Genomic DNA, 25,215 nt, shown 5'->3' with positions numbered 1-25,215 from the left:
GGGAGAGAGGCTTAGTCCTGAGCAACGAGTTGCGATCCACATACCCCCGTGTAGGCTTCGGCCGAAAAGGGGAAGGCTGCGTAGACGTTACGTCACCAACGGGTGGCGTGACTATTCCAAAAAAATAAAAGATTCACTATGGATGAAAATCCAGGTGACATACCGGCGTATGCCCGGATTAAGAATACTGTGCGAGTTATTCTTTCGGAGGAGAAGGCGACGACTTGTGGCTTGAAATTCGTGGTGGAGACCGTGCTTGTTGGCATTTTCAATGTCCAAAAGAGGGAGATTTTGGCAGTGCAGGACTACCCAAGAAGAAGAACCTATGATATCACATTTATACAGAATGGAGTATTCCAAGATCTGCTGGCGGCATATGCAGTAAAAAAGGACCCGAGACTGGACGGAGTGGATTTTTACGAGCATGTTTTGGACATCACAAAAATGATTGTTATTAAAATGTACTGCCCATTTGCTGACGTAAAAGATGTGATGTCCTTTTTATCCCCCTATTTTAAAACCGTTAAGTGTATTGGCAAAGTGATGAATGAGGTTGGGGTCTGGACCTCTAAATGGAGATTTCTAGTGACATGCTACAGAGATGCCAATTTTACAGGAGGGATAATGCTGCCGCCAGCACGTTTTAAATTAGGAGATATGGCAGGAGACTTTTATTTTTCAGGGATGCCTCCATTCTGTAGGAAATGCCAAAAGTACGGTCACACCAATGAGTCCTGCGAGAGCACCTGTAGGAACTGTGGCAGCTCTGAGCACGAGGCCAAGACTTGCCCTCTGGGGAAAAGGTGTCGATATTGCAGCCGAGTTGGTCACCTTTTTGCATTTTGTCCCCACAGATCGGAACAACCCGAGGTCCGGCCGAGGCGTCCCGAGCAGCCAGCAGGCCAGATCGTACCCCCAGAAGGAGAGGAACCCCAAGGAGAAGGCCAGGACGAGATGGATACCTCTAGCAGACCCCCCCAAACAGGTGACCCAAAAGAGCAGAGACGGAACAAGCGTCGATCCAGTGATCAGCGGACGAAAAAGCCCCCCCAGGAAACTGGGGAGACGGGTAGTTCGGATGAAGCTGATCCTACTGGTCCGCAAGAGATGCTGGGTCAGCCTGTACCTGAGGCAGAGGACCCGGGCGGAGCGGCAGCGACACACAAGCGACGTAGGGCGTACTCGGAGGTGGCAGCGGGGGTGCCGATGGAAGTACCTGCATTGGCGAAGGCAGGGAAACCACTGGACGTGCCCCCGAAAGTGACAACTAAAGGTCCACCCCCTTCTAGCCAGTTGGGGGATACACGGACAGCTGCCTCCGAGGTGACGGAGGTCCCAGAGACGTCAGGGAGCGCAATTCCTGCCCCTATCGAAGGGGAGGTCGCTGCCAAAAAAGCTCCTGCAGACGAAATATTGCCCGTGGAGTCCATATGGGATCCATTCATGATTAGTGCCTCAGGTTTGGCAGGGGGTCAGCTAAGTGATGGGAGTTCCTCTCCTACCTTCTCCATTTTTTCCGTGGACTCCAGAATCGAAGGCTATGAGAGTCCCAGTGGGGTCTCTGGCGATGCGGAGGACTGCTGAGGCCACCTCGGGTAAGATTATAAAGACTGTCTCTCTCCCTTTTCCTCATGGCTGAGTTATGTGGTCTTTCCTTAAATGTAAGAAGCGTGCATTCTAAGACAAGAAGAGCTGCCCTGTTTGATTACCTCTCTATTCTTACCGCGTCAGTTTTTTTCCTACAGGAATGCTGCATCCCACATCGCATGGACTATAAAAAATATGAAAGAGATTGGAGACTCGGACCTTCGGTGTGGTCCGGGTCTAACGAATCTAAAGCCGCAGGTGTCGCCATTTTATTTAAAGGGAACGTTTTAATTGACAGTTTTTATGAAATTTTACCAGGCAGAATTTTAATGGTCAAAGCTTTTATAGACGGTATTAAATGGCAGTTTTTAAACTTTTATGGTTCTCCTGAGAGAAATGAAAGAGCTAGAATGCTAGAGATTTTACCCCTTTTTATTAATGATTCAGAACCACTTGTTTTAGCGGGTGATTTTAATTGTATTTTAAAGGGGGAACGCCGGTTCTCTAATTCAGTAAGCAGGAACTACGACAAGACCTCGTCAATTTTAAAAGATATTGTTACTGATTTTAAACTCACAGATGTTTTTAAAAAATGTAACAGGGATTTATGTGAAGAGGCCGGCGTTACCTGGAGCAACGTGACCTGCAGCTCCAGGATTGATTTTATCTTCTGCTCTTATCAAATACTGCCTTTTAAATGTGATATTAACTCAAACGTCTTTTCTGACCATAAGTTATTGTTTTTTAAAGTGAAATGTGATAACCAAAGAAGAACTCCGAAAAAAGCCTGGAAATTAAACGTATCCCTTTTAGAAGATCCGCAAATTTTAGCTGATTTTATTACCTTTTACAAAGGCTGCAGACGGGTAAGACATCCCAATATGCCCATCGTCACCTGGTGGGAAAAAATGAAAGTTAAAATAAGAGATTTTTTTATTAAGATTGGGATGAGAAAAGCAAAAGAGAAATGCAAATTTTATGCAAATTTAAATACCCGTCTGCAGACCCAATATAAATTCAGAGAACAGGGTATGCTGGTGGACAAGGAGATCATTGAGATTAAAAAAGAGATCTCCCAGTGCCTGGAGCAGAGGGGAAAGGAAATAATATTTCGCTGTAAGGTAAAACATCTTGAGGAGAACGAGACCTGCTCCAGGTACTTTTTTAAGAAAATCAATGATAAGCATACCCTGTTGGATAATATTGAAGGTGAAACAAATACCCAAAATATTTTAAAAAAGGTACATGGGTTTTATGCGGATCTTTTTAATGTTAAAAACATTGACAATGCTTTTATGAATGACTCATTGAAGGAGGTTGATGCTGTTTTAGATCCTGTCTCCCAAAACTTTTTATTACAGGAGATTTCAGAACAAGAAATTTTAGAAACTACCAAGAGTTTTAAAACAGGTAAAGTCCCTGGTCCTGATGGTATACCCATAGAGTTTTATGTTCTATTTTACGGTGTTTTAAAGGAAGATCTCCACTCTCTTTTTACACAAGTTTTTAGAACAAAAGCCCTCCCGGGGTCCTGGAAGAAAGGTGAGGTGTCCCTGCTGTACAAAAAGGGGGACAAAACCGACATTAAAAACTGGAGACCAATTACACTGCTAAATTGCGACTACAAGATAATGGCTAAAATTTGTGCAAATAGATTAAAAGCAGTCGTAAACAAAATAATTCACTCCAACCAGGTCTGTGGGATACCCGGGAGGAGCATATGGGATAACCTGAACCTTTTAAAAGATGTTATTAATGACACAAAGGAGAGGAAAGGCAAAATGGCAGTTTTAACAATCGACTTTGAGAAAGCCTTTGACAGAGTGTCACACTTTTATCTTTTTAAGGTTTTAGAGAAAATGGGTATACCGGAAGGTTTTATACAGTCTCTGAAGGCCTTTTATGACAACTGCACTAGCAAGATTTTAGTCAGAGGTTTTAAAACACAGGATGTCCTTTTAAATTCCGGAGTGAAGCAGGGGTGTCCCTTGTCCCCACTACTTTTTATTTGTGCAATTGAGCCTCTACTGTGCACCTTGAGGAAAAGCAAACAGATACGTGGAGTCCCCCTGCCGGGCGGGGGGGGACTAGAGGCAAAGGTAGTGGGGTACATGGATGATGTCGCGGTACTGTGTAGGGACACCCTATCACTACAAACAACTTTAAGACAGATCTATAAGTTTTGTTGCTCCTCCGGTTTTAAAGTCAATTTTAATAAAAGTAACATTTTAAACATTGGCAATATGATTTTACAGGACATTCCAGTCCCTGTGTCAGAGACTGTGCAGATTTTAGGGGTCTCCTTCAATGAGTTAAACAATGGTTTTAACAGTTGGGACTTGGTGGCACAAAAAGTTAATAAAAAGATTTGTATGTGGAATTTGAGAAAGCTGACCATGGAGGGAAAAGTTTTAATTACCAAAATGGTGATTTTACCGATTTTATTATATTTGAGCATGGTTTTCCCTCCCCCTGATATTTTATTAAAAAAAATAAATAAAGCTTGTTTTACATTTTTATGGAACTCCAAAATGGAAAAACTCAGGAGAGAGAAGGTGATGATGCCAAAACTAATGGGTGGTAAGGATTTCCCTGACATAAAGACCTTTCTTTTAATCAAATTTTTTACTGCATGTCTTAACGCTGCTTTTAAGGATCACTACTGGTCATATTTTATCCGTTTTAACACCGGTTATTTTATGAGGAGGAACGGATGGTTCTCCACGGTTTTAAGCTTCCCGTACGCTTTTAACCTCCCTGACCAGTACAAGATTTTAGAGAAAATTGTGAACCTTTTTAACTTGAAAGGCAAGAGAATTGAAGACGTGCAAAATAGTAAAAGTGTTTTAAAAAAGATAAAAGAAAATGTTTTAGTAGCCCCCATTAGTAATTTTAGTGAACAAAAGTGCAAACAAATATGGAGAATGGTAAATATTAATTATCTTTTTAATCCTCAGAAAGATCTGGCCTGGAGTTGTGCCCACGAGTGTCTTCCATGCCGGGCATTCCAGCATCGAAGGGGACTGACCAACTCGGCTGCGTGTCCAAGGGGAGGTTGCAGAGATGATGAGACAGTCTACCACCTTTTCTGGCAGTGCTACTACGCACAATTGGTGTGGTCAAGAATCCTCCCCTTGGCACAGAAGATTACAGGACTACAGAGATTTACAAGCAATGGCGTATTTTATGGATGTCTGGAATGCCCAACACAGACCCGTAAAATGATGGCATGGAAGATCACTAACTGCGTCAAAGCAGCTCTGTGGGCGGCCAGAAACATTCTTTTATTTAAACATGACGTTTTAACTGTGGATGATGTTTTAGCCATTTGTTTAAGCGAGATGCACAAGTATTTTCTTTTAGATAAAAAACTCTCTCCTGTTTTATGTAGAAAATGGTTTTTTAGTGAATGGAGTTCCATAATATGATGCCACCAAGTGCCCTTTTATAAGTTATGTGATTTTATCTGATAACTTGTATTTATTATTGTCATACCATTGTTGTAAATTCTGTGTATTTATTGATCTTATTGTAAAAATGTAAAGATTGTAAACCTTTTGTCAAAAAAATTTTTAATAAACGGTTACCTCCTTTGTTGGGGTAGTCAACTCAAAAAAAATCTGTTCTTATCAGTTTAATATCTGATACGTCCCCTATCTGGGGACCATATATTAAATGGATTTTTAGAACAGGGAGATGGAAATAGAGCTTGCTCTGTCCACTCCACGCATTGACCTGGTATTGCAGTATTTCCAGGACCGGTGCACCCTTTCCTTATGTGTTTACTAAAATCAGATTCCAAAAGTGCTTTTTGTGTTTGCCATTGTTTTTGTCTTTCGGATGGGATCTCCCCTTTTAATCCCATTATTTCAACACCTGTTGGACAATGCATTTGTACAGTCATGTGTGATAATGAGCCAATTTATTAAATGCAATTAATTAATACATTGCCACCTCTTGTTTTGTGTCGTCTGTGTTTCTGTGTTTCCGGCATTTCACATTGGAACAGCTCATTCACCTTCCTTGTCTTCTCTCCGCCCTCCCTCCTAGGTAGGTTAAAGAGCTGCACCTGAGCCAGCCACTGATTGATGCAGCACCATAGTCAAATAGTGGAGTGAAGTAGGGGAACAGCAAACAGCCATTAAAGCAGCCAGCCCGCCCGCCCGCCCGTCACAATGGACCTACCTGTGTACACTAGATGGATGTGATGGAATGTACTGTGGTCCCTACATTTCAAGAAGAAGTAAGAATTGCAGTTGCAACAAACCCTTGCTTGCCTACAAAGAGAGCAGCAATTTGGATTTGTTACTATGTTACCTGGAAGAATAACAAACTGTGCAAGGATGGAGGTTGTAGGAGCAAGGAGAACAAGTTGTCTGTAAAGTTGGTGGATGCCTATTTTCCATTTTGCAGTCCCTTGTCTCCCTCTTGTGGCCTCCTGGAGGCAACTAGCTGTGCAAAAAAAAGACAGCCTGGGGGCCGGCTGTTGCAGTGTTGCCCTCTCAGGCAACACTGAGTGACTGACTGAGCCGCACCGTCTTATATAAAGTTCAGACGGAACTTTGCACGTGTCATAGTGGAGACCTCAGGAGCCAGAGCCAGCTTTCTGACATCATAATGGGGCCTCAGAGATAAAAGCCTGGGCCCAGGCAGTGTTGGTCAGTGCTGCTCAGCAGGCAGCACTGGACTGGATTAAAGCTGATACAAGGTGTGAAAGGAGAAGGGGTGGCAGTGGGCATGCACTTACTGCTGCTGCTGCTGCTGCTGCTGCTGCTGCCAGTGTTTGCACGGCAGGAGGGCATTTGGGCGTTGCCAGGAAGGCGTTTTTATGTTGATTCCTCCTCTTTCAGCACTGCATTGTGGTGCAAGCAAAAGAAGCAAATCCTGTCTTGCTTCCTCTCCGGCCTTTATTCACCTCCCGCTTAGTAGCTGTGAGTGTGTGTGAGCCTGCAGGGCCCCATGGAATTGCCTAGGAGTAGGCTGAATCGCTGCAAGGGGTGAACAGCAGTATTGGGCAGGCTCGGTCAACGCGCGGCCCGTTCGGGTTATCGCTTCTCGGCCTTTTGGCTGCGACCAAGTGTATTCGTACAGGAGGTTTCAGTCAGAAGGTGCCTGTGGTACCCGGCTACTTGGCCTGGGGGGATCGTCACTGGTTTATCGCCTTGACTTCACCCCCCTGCAGCTATTGGGTAGTCGGACTAGTCCTCAGGCAACGGGAAGGGATCGCTAGGCGGACAGCTTGCGCTGGACGGCCTAGAAGGGCGGAAAAACTTGTTGGGACAAGCAGGAATGCCGTTCACCTATGGGTTTGTAACTGGGGAGACCCAGTTACGCCAAACCATCCGGATCGAGGTCGGAGAGGAACATCGCCAGCGGAAGAACCTGAAATTCATAGTAGGGGAAATCCTGCTTGGCTCCTTCGGCCTCAGACGGGAAAATATCCTGTGTCTGAATGACCAGGAAGGCCGCGGTCGGTATACCATCTCCTTCTGCACCGCGGCCTGCTGCGATACGATCTGTGCAGCCCTGTCTGGTTCCGACCAGACAGATGAGCGCCTAGATGGGCTTCATTTTTCTCTCCTCTACGGAGAAGAGTCTATTCCACTGGTCGTGGTAATGCATAGCCCCTTTGTCCCCGCCAAGGACATTGACACATTCCTAGGGCGCTATTGCAAGGAAATTCACTTCTCGCATGAAGTAAAAAATGCTGAGGGATTTTGGAACGGAAAGAGAAAGTACTTTGTCAAGTTCTTTCAAGACCCCAATGGCATACGTGGCTTTGTGCACCCTCCAGCGAATTTTGCCATTGGGAAGAACCGGGGATACCTGTTTTACCCCCAGATGCCCCGGTTTTGCTGGAACTGCCAAAAATATGGGCACACAAAAGAGTCATGCAGTGAAAACCGTGTTGTTCGCTGTAACAAATGTGGAGGCCTGGGGCACGTGGCCGCCAAGTGCAGTTCCAGAGCAACATGTAACCTGTGCGGGGAGGCAGGTCACATGTATAAAGACTGTCCTAAAAGAACGCAGTCATTGAGGGGTGGGCCTAGGCCTGGTCCATCCCGTCCAGGGCCAGGGCAGCAGTCCACAACAGGTGCGGACTCTGCTGGTAATGCCCCGGAAACGGCACCCGCCGAAGGGCCAGGACCAAGACCCTCCAAGTCACGAGTGGAGGGTGGTCCTGGGGATTCCAAAGGGCCGGAGCAGGGCTGTTCTGGTTCTGCGATGAAGGCCCCGAGCTCCATACCTGAGTCGGTTGGTAGGAAATCTCGCCGGTCCTCGGTGCCGTCAAAGGAGGACTGGGCAGAGGTGGTGGCTGGTGATGATCCAATTAAGGGATCTAGAAGGAGGGGCTCCACGCTGGACCTCCCTGCCACCAGCTGCCTCCGACCGACTGAGAAGCCCGAGTCTGACCCTCTTATTACGCCAACAGGGGGTCGGGCATTGACGGCTTCAGGTGCAGTAGGCAAGATGACCAGAGAGAAGGAGGGGACCTCACAGGCTCCTGAGCGCCCTGAGCAGATGAGTGACCCGGAGATACCTGCAGCCGTACCGGAGGTAGCAGCGGCCGGAGTTCGCGATGGTGATGACAACAGCCAGGAGTCGGAGGTGACATCCAGTGACGGGGAGGAGGAATCAAGGATGGACCTGACGAGTACGGGGAAAAGGCTAAGAGAAGAAGATGTGCCCACCATAAAGAGGAAGACAATATGCCGCAGCTCGGATGAGAGTGAGTTCAGGGGAAGAGTCGGGTCGATTCATATATCTGGCTCTGACCCTGGGAAAATCCTGGAGTTTGCATCCCCTGATACAGGGGAGTCTGGCTCCCAATTTATATCGGAGTCGGATTCCTCGGAGGTGGACACTGACGCCTAACAATAACTATGCCTTGTATTCCTCTGAAAGTTGCCTCGCTAAATGTGAGGTCCCTAAAGAGCCCTGTTCGCAGGGCTGCTTTATTCTCTTTTCTACAGACTATGGACTTTGATTTTTGCCTACTGCAGGAGTGTGGAATCCCTAACAGCATGGACTATATGGACTTGAAAAAAGACTGGAAGTTGGGCCCTTCGGTGTGGTCGGGTGCTAATGACTGTCGTTCTTCAGGTGTGGGATTGCTCTGCCGTGGCCATTCTATTTCGATACAAACCGTCACTGAGATTATGCCTGGCAGAGCTATTTTAACCCACCTGCACATTAATGGACTTTTAATACGTATTTTAAATGTCTATGCCCCTCCTGATAAACAGGAGCGGGCAGAGCTTTTTAATATTTTACCACTGTTTTGTGTTGGGTCTACCCCCCTGCTGGTAGGAGGTGATTTTAACTGCACAAGAGAAGGAGAAGGCCGGCAGGGTGGGGATGCAAATAGAAAAGACCGCACTACCTACCTGCTCAAAAATTTTATTGAAGATTTTAAATTGCGCGATTGCTGGAGGGAACTCTTGCCAGGAGACGCAGGTGCCACATGGTCTAATGGAAGAGTGAGCTCCAGAATCGATTTTATTTTTGCTTCCCATGATTTTATCTCTCAAAAATGTATGATTTTAACAAATATATTTTCAGACCATAAGCTCCTTAGTGTGTCCCTGGAGCTGGAGGGAGAGCAAAAAGTGATTAAGGGCCTCTGGAGGTTAAACACCACGCTCCTAGAGGACCCTGAAAACAAAAGTGAGTTTGTGCGGACCTACCAGTGCTGGCAATCACAGAAAAAGCCCCACGAGACCATGCTGCACTGGTGGGAGGGCATTAAACCCAAAATTAAATTATTTTTTATCCGAGCAGGTAGGAAGAAAGCTAGAGAAAAGAAACAGTGGTTTTATGTTCTTAATAAGCGTTTGCATGTGCTTTTTAAACTAAAGGATGTTGGGTTTGAGGTGGATTCGGATATTTTAAATTTAAAAGCTGAAATAAAAAAATGTTTAGATGATAAAGGCAAACAAATCATTTTTAACTCCCATGTAAAACACCTTGAAGAAGATGAGAAGTGCTCCCGATTCTTTTTTAAAAAGGTAAATGGTAGGCGAGATGCTATTTTAAACCTAGAAGGGGAGACTTCTATGGGAGGAATGTTGAATGCAGCTTTTAACTTTTACCAACTCCTTTTTAGTAAAAAAGCTATTGATAAATCCTTTTTAAATCATGCTCTTAACTCCCTTGATTTTAAGTTAGATATTTTAGACCAGGAGGTTTTATCCCGAGATCTTAATTTAGAGGAACTTTTATCTGTTTTTAAAAGTTTTTCAGCGGGAAAGGCCCCTGGGGAGGATGGGTTGCCTATTGAATTTTATCTAACTTTTTGGGATGTTTTAAAAGAGGATATGATTTTACTGTACAAAGAGGTTTTTATCACTGAAGAGCTGCCCCCTTCCTGGAGAAGGGGGATCGTGTCTTTAATTTTTAAAAAAGGTGAAAAGGACCAACTGAAAAATTGGCGTCCCATTACACTTTTAAATGTAGACTACAAGATTTTAGCCAAATTGATAGCGGTCCGTTTTAAACCTTTTATCAGTAAGCTAATCCACCCAAACCAGGTCTGTGGGGTACCTGGTAGATCTATCACTGAGTCCCTTAATATTTTAAGAGATGTTATTTGGTATTTTAAAGATCGAGGCCAAAATCTTGCTATTTTATCACTAGACTTTGAAAAGGCCTTTGATAGAGTGTCCCATGAGTTCCTTTTTATGGTTCTTAAAAAGATGGCGGTGCCTGATTTTATGATAAGTCGTGTTATGCTTTTATATCGGTCCTGTTTTAGTGAAATTTCTGTAAATGGATTTTTAACTAAAGGTGTTCCTCTTTTATCTGGAGTCAAGCAAGGGTGCCCATTGTCTCCCCTACTATTTATATGCGCAATGGAGCCCCTGTTAGCTATGCTCAGAAGTGACAAAGTAGTCAGAGGCGCCCCGATACCTGGTGGGAGGGGTAACCAAATAAAGGTATTGGGCTACATGGATGACGTAACAATTTTATGCCCTGATTCAACATCCATGAGGAGGGCGCTGAGGAACACCACCTTTTTCTGCGAGGCTTCTGGTTTTAAACTAAACATTGATAAATGTGATTGTTTTAATATAGGAGGCTGGGATTCCTCCCTGACCCCAGGAGTCAGAATGCAGAAGGACCAGATTAAAATTTTAGGCATTGTTTTTAATCAGGCGAACAATGGGACCTCTAACTGGGACTCAGTGATAGCAAAAATAGAGAAGAAGGTTTTAATGTGGAATCTTAGGAGCCTCACGATGGAGGGGAAAATTTTAATTATAAAAATGGTTTTAATCCCAATAATGCTTTATGTTGCCATGGTTTTCCCTCCGTCCATTTTATATATTAAAAAGCTAACACGCATTTGTTTTATGTTTCTGTGGGGCTCCAAGATGGAAAAATTAAAACGTGATTTTATGTATAAATGTAAGGACAATGGCGGGAGAGATGTTCCTAACCTTTTTAAATTTTTTTATATCAAATATTTCTGCTTCTGTTTTAAAATGTTTAAATCCGATGGCATTTTTAGCTGCTTTTTAAAATATGCAGCGGGCATGGTTTTTAAGCGTTGGTCTCGTATCTCCCTAAATTCTCCTGTGCTCCTGTGTCCCCCAGAACACTACGTGGTGCTGGAGAAGACTGTCAGGCTCCTGAGCCTCCATGAGTTGGAGCCTGATATATTGGGGGACCAGAGGAAGGTGTCAGTGGCGTGTAGACACAGAGAAGAAATGGTGGCAGTTTCCAATCTCTCACAGGCAAGGTCCAAGCAAGTGTGGCGGAATGTTTTTGGGAAATACCTTGCAAATGTGCATAAGGACCTTGCCTGGGCGATCGTGCACCAGTGCCTCCCTACACGTGAGTTCCAACACAGGCGAGGACTGGTGGCGAGAGCCAAGTGCCCGAGAGATATGTGCAGAAATGATGAGACGGTAATGCACTTATTCTGGAACTGCCACTATGCACAGGAGATTTGGAGGAAGGCTGGCCTTTTATTAAAATGGATTTGCGGTCTTAACGATTTTAAATACGAGTACGTTTTTTATGGCCTTTTTACCTGCCCATCATTCAGACAGCAGATGATCTGCTGGATGATTATTAATTGTTTTAAAAATGCCATCTGGAAGGTTAGGAACATTCTTCTTTTTAAACGTGATTTTATTGATATTAAAGATTGTGTTAAAATCGCGTTAAGTGAATTATATGTATATTATCTAAGAGACAAAAAACATCTCGGAGCAAAAGAGGCGGCATCCATGTGGTGTCTGTCTCTATGGAACACAATTATTATGTAAATTATCCATGTATTTATAATTGTGATTTTATTGCTTGTTTTATGATGTTTTATCCTGCCATTGTCATACTTTTAAAGAAACCTTCTTCTCGTTGAAAATATATTGCCTTTATCGTTTTAATGAAATGTATTAAAAATAAACATTTTTAGTACCGAATTTTATGCTATAAAAAGGTTTTTTAATGAAATGTAGTAAAAACGTTTTATTACTAATCTTATTGGACAATTGAATGTATAAACAAATTTATTATTACGGAATTTTATTTAACAGCATTTTATTACTGAATTTTATTTTGTAAAAATTGCATTCTATGTATGTGAATATTTGTCAATAAAATTTTGTTGAAACCTTATCTGTTCTTATCAGTTTAATATCTGATACGTCCCCTATCTGGGGACCATATATTAAATGGATTTTTAGAACAGGGAGATGGAAATAGAGCTTGCTCTGTCCACTCCACGCATTGACCTGGTATTGCAGTATTTCCAGGACCGGTGCACCCTTTCCTTATGTGTTTACTAAAATCAGATTCCAAAAGTGCTTTTTGTGTTTGCCATTGTTTTTGTCTTTCGGATGGGATCTCCCCTTTTAATCCCATTATTTCAACACCTGTTGGACAATGCATTTGTACAGTCATGTGTGATAATGAGCTAATTTATTAAATGCAATTAACCCCTTAAGGACGCAGCCTAGTTTGGGCCTTAAGGCTCAGAGCCCATTTTTCAAATCTGACATATTTCACTTTATGTGGTAATAACGTCGGAATGCTTAAACCTATCCAAGCGATTCCGAGATTGTTTTCTCGTGACACTTTGGGCTTCATGTTCATGGTAAAATTTGGTCGATATATTCAGTCTTTATTTGAGAAAAATTGCAAAATTTAGAGAAAATTTAGAAAAAATAGCATTTTTCAGAATTTAAATGCATCTGCTTGTAAAACAGACGGTTATACCACCCAAAATAGTTACTAGTTCACATTTCCCATATGTCTACTTTAGATTGGCATCATTTTTTGAACATTATTTTATTTTTCTTGGACGTTACAAGGCTTAGAACATAAACAGCAATTTCTCATATTTTTAAGAAAATTTCAAAAGCCTTTTTTTTAAGGTACCTGTTCAGTTCTGAAGTGGCTTTGAGGGGCCTATGTATTAGAAACCCCCATAAAGCACCCCATTTTAAAAACTAGACCCCTCAAAGTATTCAAAACAGCATTTAGAAAGTTTTTTAACCCTTCAGGCATTTCACAGGAATTAAAGCACAGTGGAGGTGAAATTTGCAAATTTCGTTTTTCTTTCTGAATTTCAATTTTATTCTATTTTTTTTCTGTAACAAAGAAGGTTTTACCAGAGAAACACAACTAAATATGTATTGTCCAGATTCTTAAGTTTTTAGAAATGTCCCACATGTGGCTCTAGTGCGCTCGTGGACTAAAACACAAGCCCCAGAAGCAAAGAAGCACCTAGTGCATTTTGGTGGTGCTTTTTTATTAGCATATATTTTAGGCAGCATGCCAGGTTTGGAGAGGTGTTGAGGTGCCAAAACATTAGGAATCCCCCAAAACTGACCCCATTTTGGAAACTGCACCCCTCAAGGAATTAATTTATGGTTATTGTTACAATTTTGACCCCGTAGTTTTTTCACAGCGCGTATTTGAATTGGGCTGTGAAATTAAAAGAATGACAATTTTTCCAATAAGATGTCATTTTTGATCAGAATTTCTTATTTTCACAGGGAACAAAATGCTCCATTTTGTTGCCCAATTTGTCCTGAGTGCGGCAATACCCCATTTGTGGTGATAAACTGCTGTTTGGGCCCATGGGAGGCCTCAGAAGGAAAGGAGCGCTATGTGTTCTTAGGAGTCCAGATTTTGCTGCATTGGTTTTCGGGTGCCATGTCGCATTTGCAGAGCCTCAGAGGTATCAAATCAATGGAAACCCACCAAAAGTGACCCCATTTTGGAAACAAAACCCCTCAAGGAATTTATTTATGGGTGTTGTGACCATTTAGACCCCACAGTTTTTTCACAGAACTTATTTGAATTGGGCTGTGAATTTAAAAAAAAAAACTTTTTTCCAATAAGATGTAGTTTTGGCTCAAAATTTCTTATTTTCACAACGAATAAAATACCCCATTTTGTTGCCAAATTTTTCCTGAGTGCGGCAATACCCTATTTGTGGCCATAAACTGCCGTTTGGGCCCATGGGAGGTATTAGAAGGAAAGGAGCGCTATGTGTTCTTTGGAGCCCAGATTTTGCTGGATTGGTTTTCGGGTGCCATGTCGCATTTGCAGAGCCCCAAAGGTATCAAAGCAATGGAAACCCACCAGAAGTGACCCCATTTTGGAAACTACACCCCTCAAGGAATTCATTTATGGGTGTTGTGACCATTTAGACTCCACAGTTTTTTCACAGAATTTATTTGAATTGGGCTGTGAATTCAAAAAAATGTAATTTTTTCCAATAAGAGGTAGTTTTGGCTCAAAATTTCTTATTTTCACAAGGAATAAAATACCCCAATTTGTTGCCCAATTTGTCCTGAGTGCGGCAATAGCCCATTTGTGGTGATAAACTGCCGTTTGGGCCCATGGGAGGCCTCAGAAGGAAAGGAGCGCTATGTGTTCTTTGGAGCCCAGATTTTGCTGGATTGGTTTTCGGGTGCCATGTCGCATTTGCAGAGCCCCAAAGGTATCAAAGCAATGGAAACCCACCAGAAGTCACCCCATTTTGGAAACTACACCCCTCAAAGAATTTATTTATGGGTGTTGTGACCATTTAGACCCCACAGTTTTTTCACAGAATTTATTTGAATTGGGCTGTGAATTAAAAAAAAAATTATTTTTTCCAATAAGAGGTAGTTTTGGCTCAAAATTTCTTATTTTCACAAGGAATAAAATACCGCATTTTGTTGCCCAATTTGTCCTGAGTGTGGCAATACCCTATTTGTGGTGATAAACTGCCGTTTGGGCCCATGGGAGGGCTCAGAAGGAAAGGACCACCATGTGGCCTACTGGAAATTTTCTGGTGCTAAGTCGTGTGTGCAGAAGCCCCTGAGGTATCAGTACAGTTGAAACCCCCGAGAAGTGACCCCGTTTTAAAAACGACACCCCTTAAGGAATTCATCTAGAGGTGTAGTGAGCATTTTGACCCCACAGGTATTGTGTAAAAGATAATGCGCAGCAGATGGTGCAGAGTGAGATTTGAAATTTTCTATATATATGCCATGTCAGTGTCCGATATATTGTGCCCAGCATGTGCCACCGGAGACATACACCCCATAAACTGTAATGTGGGCTCTCCCGGGTACGGCAATACCCTACATGTGGCTGTTAATAGCTGCCTGGGCACACGGCAGGGCTCAGAAGGAAAGGACCACCATTTGGCCTACTGGAGCTTTTCTGGTGCTAAGTCTTGTACGCAGAAGCCCCTGAGGTATCAGTACAGTTGAAACCCCCGAGAAGTTACCCCGTTTTAAAAACGACACCCCTTAAGGAATTCATCTAGAGGTGTAGTGAGCATTTTGACCCCACAGGTATTGTGTAAAAGATAATGCGCAGCAGATGGTGCAGAGTGAGATTTGCAATTTTCTATATATATGCCAATTCAGTGTCCGATATATTGTGCCCAGCATACGCCACCGGAGATATACACCTCATAAACTGTAATGTTGGCTCTCCCGGGTACGGCAATACCCTACATGTGGCTGTTATCAGCTGCCTGGGCACACAGCAGGGCTCAGAGGGGAAAGATGAGGAGGGGTAAGCTGTGCGAAGTGGATCAGAGCGAGTAAAACTGGGGTAAATTAAAAATAAAGGGATGGATGATAAATTTTAAAACACTCATACAGAGCTCTGGTTTTTCGGGACACGCGTCACATTGATATATTGTGTCCTTCCTTATCCCCCTCTTATAGCAGACTCTGCACCTCTTTTGACTTTTTCCCTTCTTGCCAGTTTGGGGAACTTCTCCTAAAAAGTGTTGCCGCCCTGGTACGATGCCTGTGGCCCCGCTTCCAGAAGTACTGTAAGGCTTCAGGACTTGATCTGACAAGTCCATCCCTCCCATGTACCTATTGTAGTCCAGGATGCAGTCTGGTTTGGGGGTCTCTGTACTGGTACCTCGTACAGGTACATGGGTACTGGTGTGGCATCTCCCTGGTCTTGTACTTGACACACAATATGTTGCTGCTAGATTGTGCCCTGCTCTCACCCCTTCTGAGTGTTTGCCCAAGCAGAGTCTTAGGGAGGCCTCTCAGGTTTCTTCTAGCAGTGCCGCATGCCGCAGGACTTCTGGAAGCGAGGCAGTTGAAGAGTGGGACGCTGGTATAAAAATTATCCAGGTAGAGGTGGTAACCCTGGTCCAGCAGTGGGTGCACCAAATCCCACACAATTTTTGTATTAACTCCCAGTAAGGGGGGGCATTCTGGGGGCTGAGTACTGGTGTCCTTCCCTTTATATATCCTAAATCTGTAGGTATACCCTGATGCACTCTCGCACAGCTCATACATCTTCACGCCATACATCTACACACGCCATACATCTTCACGCCTCTTACCCGGCAGGTACTCGCGGAATTGAAGCCTCCCTTTCAAATGTACCAGGGATTCATCTATAGAAATACACTTCTCGGGGGTGAATGCTGGGAAAACCGGGCACTGAAATGGTCTAATAGGGGTCTCCGTTTATACAAACGGTCAAAACTGGGGTCATCTCGGGGTGGGCGCGGCTCATTATAAGTATAATGTAAGAAGCGAAGTATTGCCTCATTTTTATTTTATTTTTTAGTTTCCAGCTCAGTTCTGAAGTTGCTTTGAGGGGCCCATATATTAGACACCCTTATCAAACACCCCATTTCAGAAACTAGACCCCTCAAAGTATTCACAACAGCATTTAAAAAGTTTATTAACCCTTTAGGTGTTTCACAGGAATTTAGAGCAAAGTAGAGGTGACATTTAATTAATTTAATTTAATTTATTAGGCACCATGTCCGGTTTGAAGAGGTCTTGTGGTACTAAAACAGTGGAAACCCCCCAAAAGTGACCCATTTTTGGAAACTAGAGACCTTGAGGAATCCATTGTAGTTTTCTTGGGGTGCATGCGACTTTTTGATCAGTTTTTATTCTAATTTTAGGTGGCGTGGGGACTAAAAAAACAGCAATTTTACTATTGTTTTTTATTAAAAAATTTTTACAGCGTTCACCGTGCGTTATAAATGACATATTCACTTTATTCTGCGGGGCGATACGATTACGGCGATACCAGATGTTTATAGTTTTTTTTTATGTCTTATGGCGTTTGCACAATAAAATACATTTTGTAAAATATCATTTACTTTTTGTGTTACCTTATTCTAAGAGCCATAACGTTTTTATTTTTCCATCAGGAAAGTCGTGCGAGGACTTATTTTTTGCGTAACGAACTGTAGTTTCCATCAGTACCATTTTTAGGGACATGCGACTTTTTGATCTCTTTTTATTCCATTTTTTGGGAGGTGAAGTGACCAAACAATTGTGATTGTGGTACGGTTTATTATTATTTTCTCTTACGGCGTTCACCGCGCGGGATAAATAACGACATCGTTTTGTAGTTCAGGACGTTACGGACGCGGCGATACCAATTATGTATAGTTTATTTGTTTATTTATATATTTTTATTAATAATAAAGAACTGATAAGGGAAAAAGGGGGACTTTTACTTTTATTACTTTTAAATCTTTTATTTTCTTATTTTTACACAACTTTTTTTTACTTTTTTACACTTTTTTTACTTTGTCCCACTAGGGGACATGAGGGCAGGAGCCTCTGATCGCTATTCTAATACACTGCACTACATACGTAGTGCAGTGTATTAGAGCTGTCAGCTGTTCGCTGACAGCAAGCATAGTGGGTCCTGACTTTGTCGGGACCCACTAGGCTTCCGTCGATGGCGTAGCCAGAGTCCATTGTTAGGATTCTGGTTGCCATAGTAGCCATCACGGCCCGCTATCGTGTAGCAGGCCGGCGATGGCAGCTTAACCCCTAAGAAGCCGCGATCGCTATTGAACGCGGCTTCTAAGGGGTTAATCGGCGGGGACCACCGCGATCGGTCCCTGCACACTAAGCTGTGATAGCCTGCTGTCGGAAACAGCAGGTATCACAGCTCAAGCACGCGCCGGGATTAAATGGCGCCGTGTTTACTCAGGTCAGTAATAGTACTGACCTGAGCGCGAACGTTCTACTTAGCAGGACGTACTATTACTGACCTGAGCGCAAAGGGGTTAATTAATACATTGTCACCTCTTGTTTTGTGTCGTCTGTGTTTCTGTGTTTCCGGCATTTCACATTGGAACAGCTCATTCACCTTCCTTGTCTTCTCTCCGCCCTCCCTCCTAGGTAGGTTAAAGAGCTGCACCTGAGCCAGCCACTGATTGATGCAGCACCATAGTCAAATAGTGGAGTGGAGTAGGGGAACAGCAAACAGACATTAAAGCAGCCAGCCCGCCCGCCCGCCCGTCACAATGGACCTACCTGTGTACACTAGATGGATGTGATGGAATGTACTGTGGTCCCTACATTTCAAGAAGAAGTAAGAATTGCAGTTGCAACAAACCCTTGCTTGCCTACAAAGAGAGCAGCAATTTGGATTTGTTACTATGTTACCTGGAAGAATAACAAACTGTGCAAGGATGGAGGTTGTAGGAGCAAGGAGAACAAGTTGTCTGTAAAGTTGGTGGATGCCTATTTTCCATTTTGCAGTCCCTTGTCTCCCTCTTGTGGCCTCCTGGAGGCAACTAGCTGTGCAAAAAAAAGACAGCCTGGGGGCCGGCTGTTGCAGTGTTGCCCTCTCAGGCAACACTGAGTGACTGACTGAGCCGCACCGTCTTATATAAAGTTCAGACGGAACTTTGCACGTGTCATAGTGGAGACCTCAGGAGCCAGAGCCAGCTTTCTGACATCATAATGGGGCCTCAGAGATAAAAGCCTGGGCCCAGGCAGTGTTGGTCAGTGCTGCTCAGCAGGCAGCACTGGACTGGATTAAAGCTGATACAAGGTGTGAAAGGAGAAGGGGTGGCAGTGGGCATGCACTTACTGCTGCTGCTGCTGCCGCCAGTGTTTGCACGGCAGGAGGGCATTTGGGCGTTGCCAGGAAGGCGTTTTTATGTCCTCCTCTTTCAGCACTGCATTGTGGTGCAAGCAAAATAAGCAAATCCTGTCTTGCTTCCTCTCCGGCCTTTATTCACCTCCCGCTTAGTAGCTGTGAGTGTGTGTGAGCCTGCAGGGCCCCATGGAATTGCCTAGGAGTAGGCTGAATCGCTGCAAGGGGTGAACAGCAGTATTGGGCAGGCTCAGTCAACGCGCGGCCCGTTCGGGTTATCGCTTCTCGGCCTTTTGGCTAAGACCAAGTGTATTTATACAGGAGGTTTTTAGTCAGAAGGTGCTCAGGTACCCTCTCTCTCGGCCTCGGGGGATCGTCCAGGTTCGCCTGGACTTCACCCCCGTGCTGCTATTTGGGAGAGAGGCTTAGTCCTGAGCAACGAGTTGCGATCCCCCCCCCAGCCCTTTGGTACGTCTCAGGACCCCATAGGGCGCAGCTTTTTGCTGTGCGGTTCGGCCTGGCCACGGAAATGGCAGGCGAGCCAGATGCGGTGCCGGTGTATGCCCGGCTAAAGAACTCTGCACGATTTATCGTGGCAGAGGGTGGAGGCGGTCCACGTGGCGTGAAATTTTTAGTCAACACGATCTTGGAAGAACTACTGGCGGTCCACAAAAACGAGATTTTGGCTATCCAGGACTACCCGAAACGAGGAATATTTGATGTAACCTTTATGGGAGAAGGAATCCTCCGTGATGCCATGGACCGAGCTGAGAGGAGAAAAGGTGAACTCGTGGTAGCGGGAGTCCAGGTAGTAGAACATGCCTTTGAAATTACCAAACTCGTTGTGATTAAAATGTACTCCCCATATGTGAAGGATATGGAAGTGGCAGCATTTCTAGCTGCCTACTTCAAGAACGTCAAACTATTGGGGAGAGTTATGAACGAGTGTGGAGTGTGGACCGTCAAGTGGAAGTTTTTAGTGACTTTGATAAAGGACCCCTCCACCCAAGAAACGAGATTACCACCGGCTCGTTTTAAAATTGGAAATGTGAATGGCGACCTCTATTTTTCAGGGATGCCAAACTTCTGCAGGGCCTGTGGTACCTATGGACATACCAGTTTTAACTGCGATGTCACCTGTAGAAACTGTGGAAGCAAAGAGCACAATATAAGAGAATGCTCACAAGAGAAAAAATGTAATTTTTGCCAAAAAACTGGTCATCTGTACTATTCTTGTCCCCATAGGTACCGAGGCGAAGAATATGAGCAACCCGAGGCGCCCCCACGTGCTCCACCAGCGGACCAGTCCCACCCCCGGGGAGAGGAGCATGCCGGGGCCGCGAAGGAGCAGCGAGGCACCTGGGCTTCAGTGGTGCGGAATAATGAAGCCAAAGCGGGTGCCTCGCAGCCAGCAACCTCTGAGGAAAGGATGGAGCCCAGCGCCAAAGATAAAAGGCAAGCTAAGAGGAAGGCGGAAAAGGAGCAGGCCACCAATGATACTGTGGCATCCCAGAGGGCTGGTTGTCCAGTGGGTGCCGGGCCTGCTCCTGTACCTGGGTCTCAGGAGTCTGACTCCGAGCAGGAGAACTGGGTAGCGGTGGGTCCCCGGAAAAAGGGAAAACAGGAGCGTGCTGGTAGGAGGGAATCAGGGGAGGAGCAGATGGACACATCCGTGAAGAAAAGTGGGGCTCCTCCTAGGACCACCTCCTCGCCTGACCTGGTGAGGAGGGTGGGCACTGTTCCCTCCCAGATACCGGACACCCCGCCGTGTGCGCAACCTCCCCCTCTAAGACGGCGTCAACAGAGCCTGGGGGGAGAGGCGGGGCCCTTGGGGGACCCACCCGAAATGGACCTACGTGGTCACCCAGTTGAGACCCAGGTGACGCTAAGCGAGAGTGGGCTCCCCTTGTACGAGATAAGAGTTGCTGGCACGGCTCTCAGTGAAGGTAGTTCCTCTCCCTTTTCGTCCCTCTTTGCAGGCGATTCGGACGAGGGTGGGGATATGAGCGCAAACGAGAGTTCTGGTAATGCTGGTGGAGGAAATGTCTGATTTTAAGTTTCACGAATATTTATTATTTTAAAATCAAGACGTTATTTTAATCTCCACAATGTCTGAAGTAAAGGGAATCTCCCTCAACGTGAGGGGCGCCAAGTCCAAAGTTAGAAGGGTTGCTCTCTTCAGCTTTTTAGCTGGCCTGGCAGCCTCTGTTTTTTTCCTGCAGGAGTGCGGCATTCCCCATACGATGAAGTACCATAAATACCAAGAGGATTGGAAGTATGGTCCATCAGTCTGGTCTGGATCTAACGAGTCCAGATCAGCAGGGGTCGCCATTCTTTTTAAGGGAAACGTTTTAATCGATTTTATCCAAGAGATTCTTCCAGGACGTATTTTATTGGTTAAGGCTTTTATTGACGGTGTGAAATGGCAGTTCTTAAATTTTTATGGCTCACCTGACAAAAATAAAAGAGAAGAAATGTTAGCGATTTTACCTCTTTTTATTAACACGACTGAGCCTTTTATCCTCGCAGGTGATTTTAATTGTATCCTGAGAGGGGAACGCCGGCTTACCAGTGCTACAAGCAGGAACTATGATAAGACCTCTGGACTGCTCAAAGATATGGTGGGTGATTTTAAGTTAAAAGACGTTTATAAAGAATGTAACAGGAGCAGTCCAGAGGAAGCCGGCGTTACCTGGAGCAACGCCACCTGTAGCTCCAGGATAGATTTTATTTTTTGTAATGAGAATCTACTGCCTTTTAAATGTGAAGTTTTAACCAATGTTTTTTCTGATCACAAGCTTTTATCATTTTATGTAAAGCGTGATTTTAATAACATTATTAGTAAAAAGTCCTGGAAGTTAAATGTTTCCCTTTTAGATGATCCACAGGTTTTTACAGATTTTATTGAATTTTACAAAGAGAGTAGGCGGGTGAGAGACACACGGGCTCCCATCACTGAATGGTGGGAGAAAATGAAAAGAAAAATAAAAGAATTTTTTATTAAAAAAAGTGTGGCAAAAGCCAGAGAGAAGAAAGCTTTTTTTAAAATCCTCAACACCCGCCTACAGACCCTGTACAAGATGAGAGAGCATGAGATAGATGTAAAAGACGACATCACCAACTTAAAAAAAGAGATAGCTCAGTGCCTGGAGCAGAAAGGCAAAGAAATTATTTTTCGTTCTAGGATACAACACGTGGAAGAGAACGAGACCTGCTCCAGGTACTTTTTTAAGAAAATGAACAATAAAAAAGCTATTCTTAAAAATATTGATGGGGTGTCGGATGTACAGGGTCTTTTAAGTAAAGTTCATGAGTTTTATACTGACCTTTTTAATGTGAAAACTGTGGATCGTGATTTTATGCGTGACTCGCTGAAGGAGATTACCACTGTTTTAGACCCTGTCTCCCAGAATTTTTTATTGCAGGAACTGTCGGAGCAGGAGATTTTAGAGACAGTGAAGAGTTTTAAAGCAGGTAAAGTTCCTGGCCCGGACGGTATACCCAGCGAGTTTTATGTCAAATTTTATGATATTTTAAAAGATGATCTCTTAAACCTTTTTACCGAAGTCTTTCATTCCAAGATGCTGCCTAAGTCCTGGCGGAAGGGTGAGGTCTCCTTGCTATACAAGAAAGGTGACATCGCAGTTTTAGAGAATTGGAGACCAATAACCCTTCTGAATAGTGACTACAAAATAATGGCAAAACTATGCGCAAACCGTTTAAAAGCCATAGTACCCCACATCATACACTCTAACCAGGTGTGTGGGGTGCCAGGCCGCAGCATCTGGGATAATATTAATTTAATAAAAGATGCGATTGAAGACACAAAATCTAGAAACGGAAAATTAGCCATTTTATCCATAGATTTTCAAAAAGCTTTCGACCGAGTATCGCACTTTTATCTTTTTAAGGTTTTAGAGCGGATGGGTATACCTGAAGGTTTTTTATTATCTATTAAAGCCTTTTATAGAGATTGCACAAGCAAAATTTTAGTAAATGGTTTTAAGACACAGGACGTTCTTTTAAACTCTGGGGTGAAGCAGGGGTGTCCCTTGTCCCCACTGCTTTTCATATGTGCACTAGAGCCTCTGCTATGCGCAATACGCCGGGACAAACAGATACGTGGAGTCCCCCTGCCAGGGGGAGGCGGCATAGAGGCTAAAGCAGTGGGGTACATGGATGATGTGGCGATACTTTGTAGGGACACCCTCTCGCTTCAGAAAGCCCTAAAACAAATTGAGTTTTATTGCTGTGCTTCCGGTTTTAGAATAAACTTCAGCAAAAGTAATATTTTAAGCATAGGAAGCATGGTTTTTAGAGACGTACCCGTTCCTGTGTCAGATACTATTAAAGTTTTAGGTATCTCCTTCAGTGAGCACGACAATGGTTTTATAAGTTGGGACATGGTGGCGCAGAAGGTAAACAATAAAATTTGTATGTGGAATATGAGGAAACTCACTATGGAGGGAAAAATTTTAATCATAAAAATGGTCATTTTACCCCTTCTTTTATACACAAGCATGGTGTTCCCTCCCCCAACAGTTTTATTACGAAAAATAACAAAAGCATGTTTTACCTTCTTTTGGAGTTCCAGGATGGAGAAATTGAAACGAGAAACGGTAATAAAGTCCAAACCAAAGGGTGGCAAAGATTTTCCTGATTTTAATAGGTTTCTTTTAATTAAGTTCTTTAGTTTCTGTTTTAATTCCCTTTTTAAAGAGCACTATTGGTCTTACTTTTTACGTTTTAATACTGGGTTTTTTATGCGGAGGTTTGGTTGGTTCAACATAATTTTATCCTCACCATACGCTTTTAAATTACCAACGAATTACGTAATTTTAGAAAAAATAGTGGCTCTCTTCAATTTAAAAGGGAAGACCGTGAACGAACTTAAAAACAGCAAGAAAATAATTAAAGACCTGAGAGAGAGCGAGACGGTCAGCAATGTAGAGAATTTTAATACGCAACGATGTGCTTTTATTTTCAAAATGATTAATGTGTTTTATCTTTTCAATGCACAGATGGACCTGGCCTGGAGCTGCGTTCATCAATGTCTTCCATGCCGGGCATTCCAGTACAGAAGAGGATTCGCGAGGTCTGCCGTCTGCCCGAGGGAAGGCTGCCAGGCCGAGGAAACTATAAGACATATTTTTTGGACATGTGACTTTGCAAAACAATTTTGGAAAAAAATATTCCCTCTTTTGGTGAAGATGGCGGACCTAAAGGACTTAAACTATGAAGATATTTTATATGGACTTTTTGGATGCCCAACCGCGAGTCAGAAGATAATTGCATGGAAGACGATGAATTGCGCCAAAGAAGCTCTATGGAAGGCCAGGAACATCCTCCTTTTTAAGCACGACGTTTTATCGGTTGATGATGTTTTAGGTCTTTGTTTTAGTGAGATGTATATTTATTTTTTACTAGACAAAAAAAGGAATGCCACCCTTCTAAATAAATGGTTTGTGACTGACTGGAACTCCAAATAAATAAAGATTTGCCCCATGTCCCTCTACATAAATTTTTTTATGAAAATTTGATTTTACTATTGTTACAATGTAAAAATTCTTTGTATTTATCTATGTAACTAAAATGTGTTTTATTGTAAAATTGAAATTTTTATAAATAAATCATTGACACCCCCGCGAGGGGGTAGCCAACTGGAAAAAAAAAAAATCTGTTCTTATCAGTTTAATATCTGATACGTCCCCTATCTGGGGACCATATATTAAATGGATTTTTAGAACAGGGAGATGGAAATAGAGCTTGCTCTGTAAACTCCACGCATTGACCTGGTATTGCAGTATTTCCAGGACCGGTGCACCCTTTCCTTATGTGTTTACTAAAATCAGATTCCAAAAGTGCTTTTTGTGTTTGCCATTGTTTTTGTCTTTCGGATGGGATCTCCCCTTTTAATCCCATTATTTCAACACCTGTTGGACAATGCATTTGTACAGTCATGTGTGATAATGAGCTAATTTATTAAATGCAATTAATGAATACATTGCCACCTCTTGTTTTGTGTCGTCTGTGTTTCTGTGTTTCCGGCATTTCACATTGGAACAGCTCATTCACCTTCCTTGTCTTCTCTCCGCCCTCCCTCCTAGGTAGGTTAACCCCTTCCCTCTTTAGCCACTTTTGACCTTCCTGACAGAGCCTCATTTTTCAAATCTGACATGTTTCACTTTATGTGGTAATAACGTCGAAATGCTTTCACCTATCCGGGCGATTCTGAGATTGTTTTCTCGTGACACATTGGACTTTAAGATAGTGGTAAAATTT

The 25,215-nt window shown here is 43.5% G+C and overlaps 3 non-coding genes across 3 annotated transcripts; all 3 read left to right on the top strand.

The window, feature by feature from the left end:
• Nucleotides 1-5,170: 5,170 nt before the first annotated feature.
• Nucleotides 5,171-5,359, top strand: LOC142681775 (U2 spliceosomal RNA). The gene has a single exon (XR_012853646.1). It is a non-coding gene; the product is annotated as a U2 spliceosomal RNA (small nuclear RNA).
• Nucleotides 5,360-12,181: 6,822 nt separating this feature from the next.
• On the top strand, nucleotides 12,182-12,366 carry LOC142681765 (U2 spliceosomal RNA). The gene has a single exon (XR_012853637.1). It is a non-coding gene; the product is annotated as a U2 spliceosomal RNA (small nuclear RNA).
• Nucleotides 12,367-24,569: 12,203 nt separating this feature from the next.
• Nucleotides 24,570-24,762, top strand: LOC142681811 (U2 spliceosomal RNA). Its single transcript, XR_012853664.1, has one exon. It is a non-coding gene; the product is annotated as a U2 spliceosomal RNA (small nuclear RNA).
• Nucleotides 24,763-25,215: the final 453 nt, after the last annotated feature.

The sequence above is a fragment of the Rhinoderma darwinii genome, assembly GCF_050947455.1.
Source record: "Rhinoderma darwinii isolate aRhiDar2 chromosome 2 unlocalized genomic scaffold, aRhiDar2.hap1 SUPER_2_unloc_6, whole genome shotgun sequence".
Classification (NCBI taxonomy): Eukaryota; Metazoa; Chordata; class Amphibia; order Anura; family Rhinodermatidae; genus Rhinoderma; species Rhinoderma darwinii.
The sequence above is the reverse complement of the archived record's forward strand: the minus strand, read 5'-3'. Positions and strand labels throughout refer to the sequence as shown.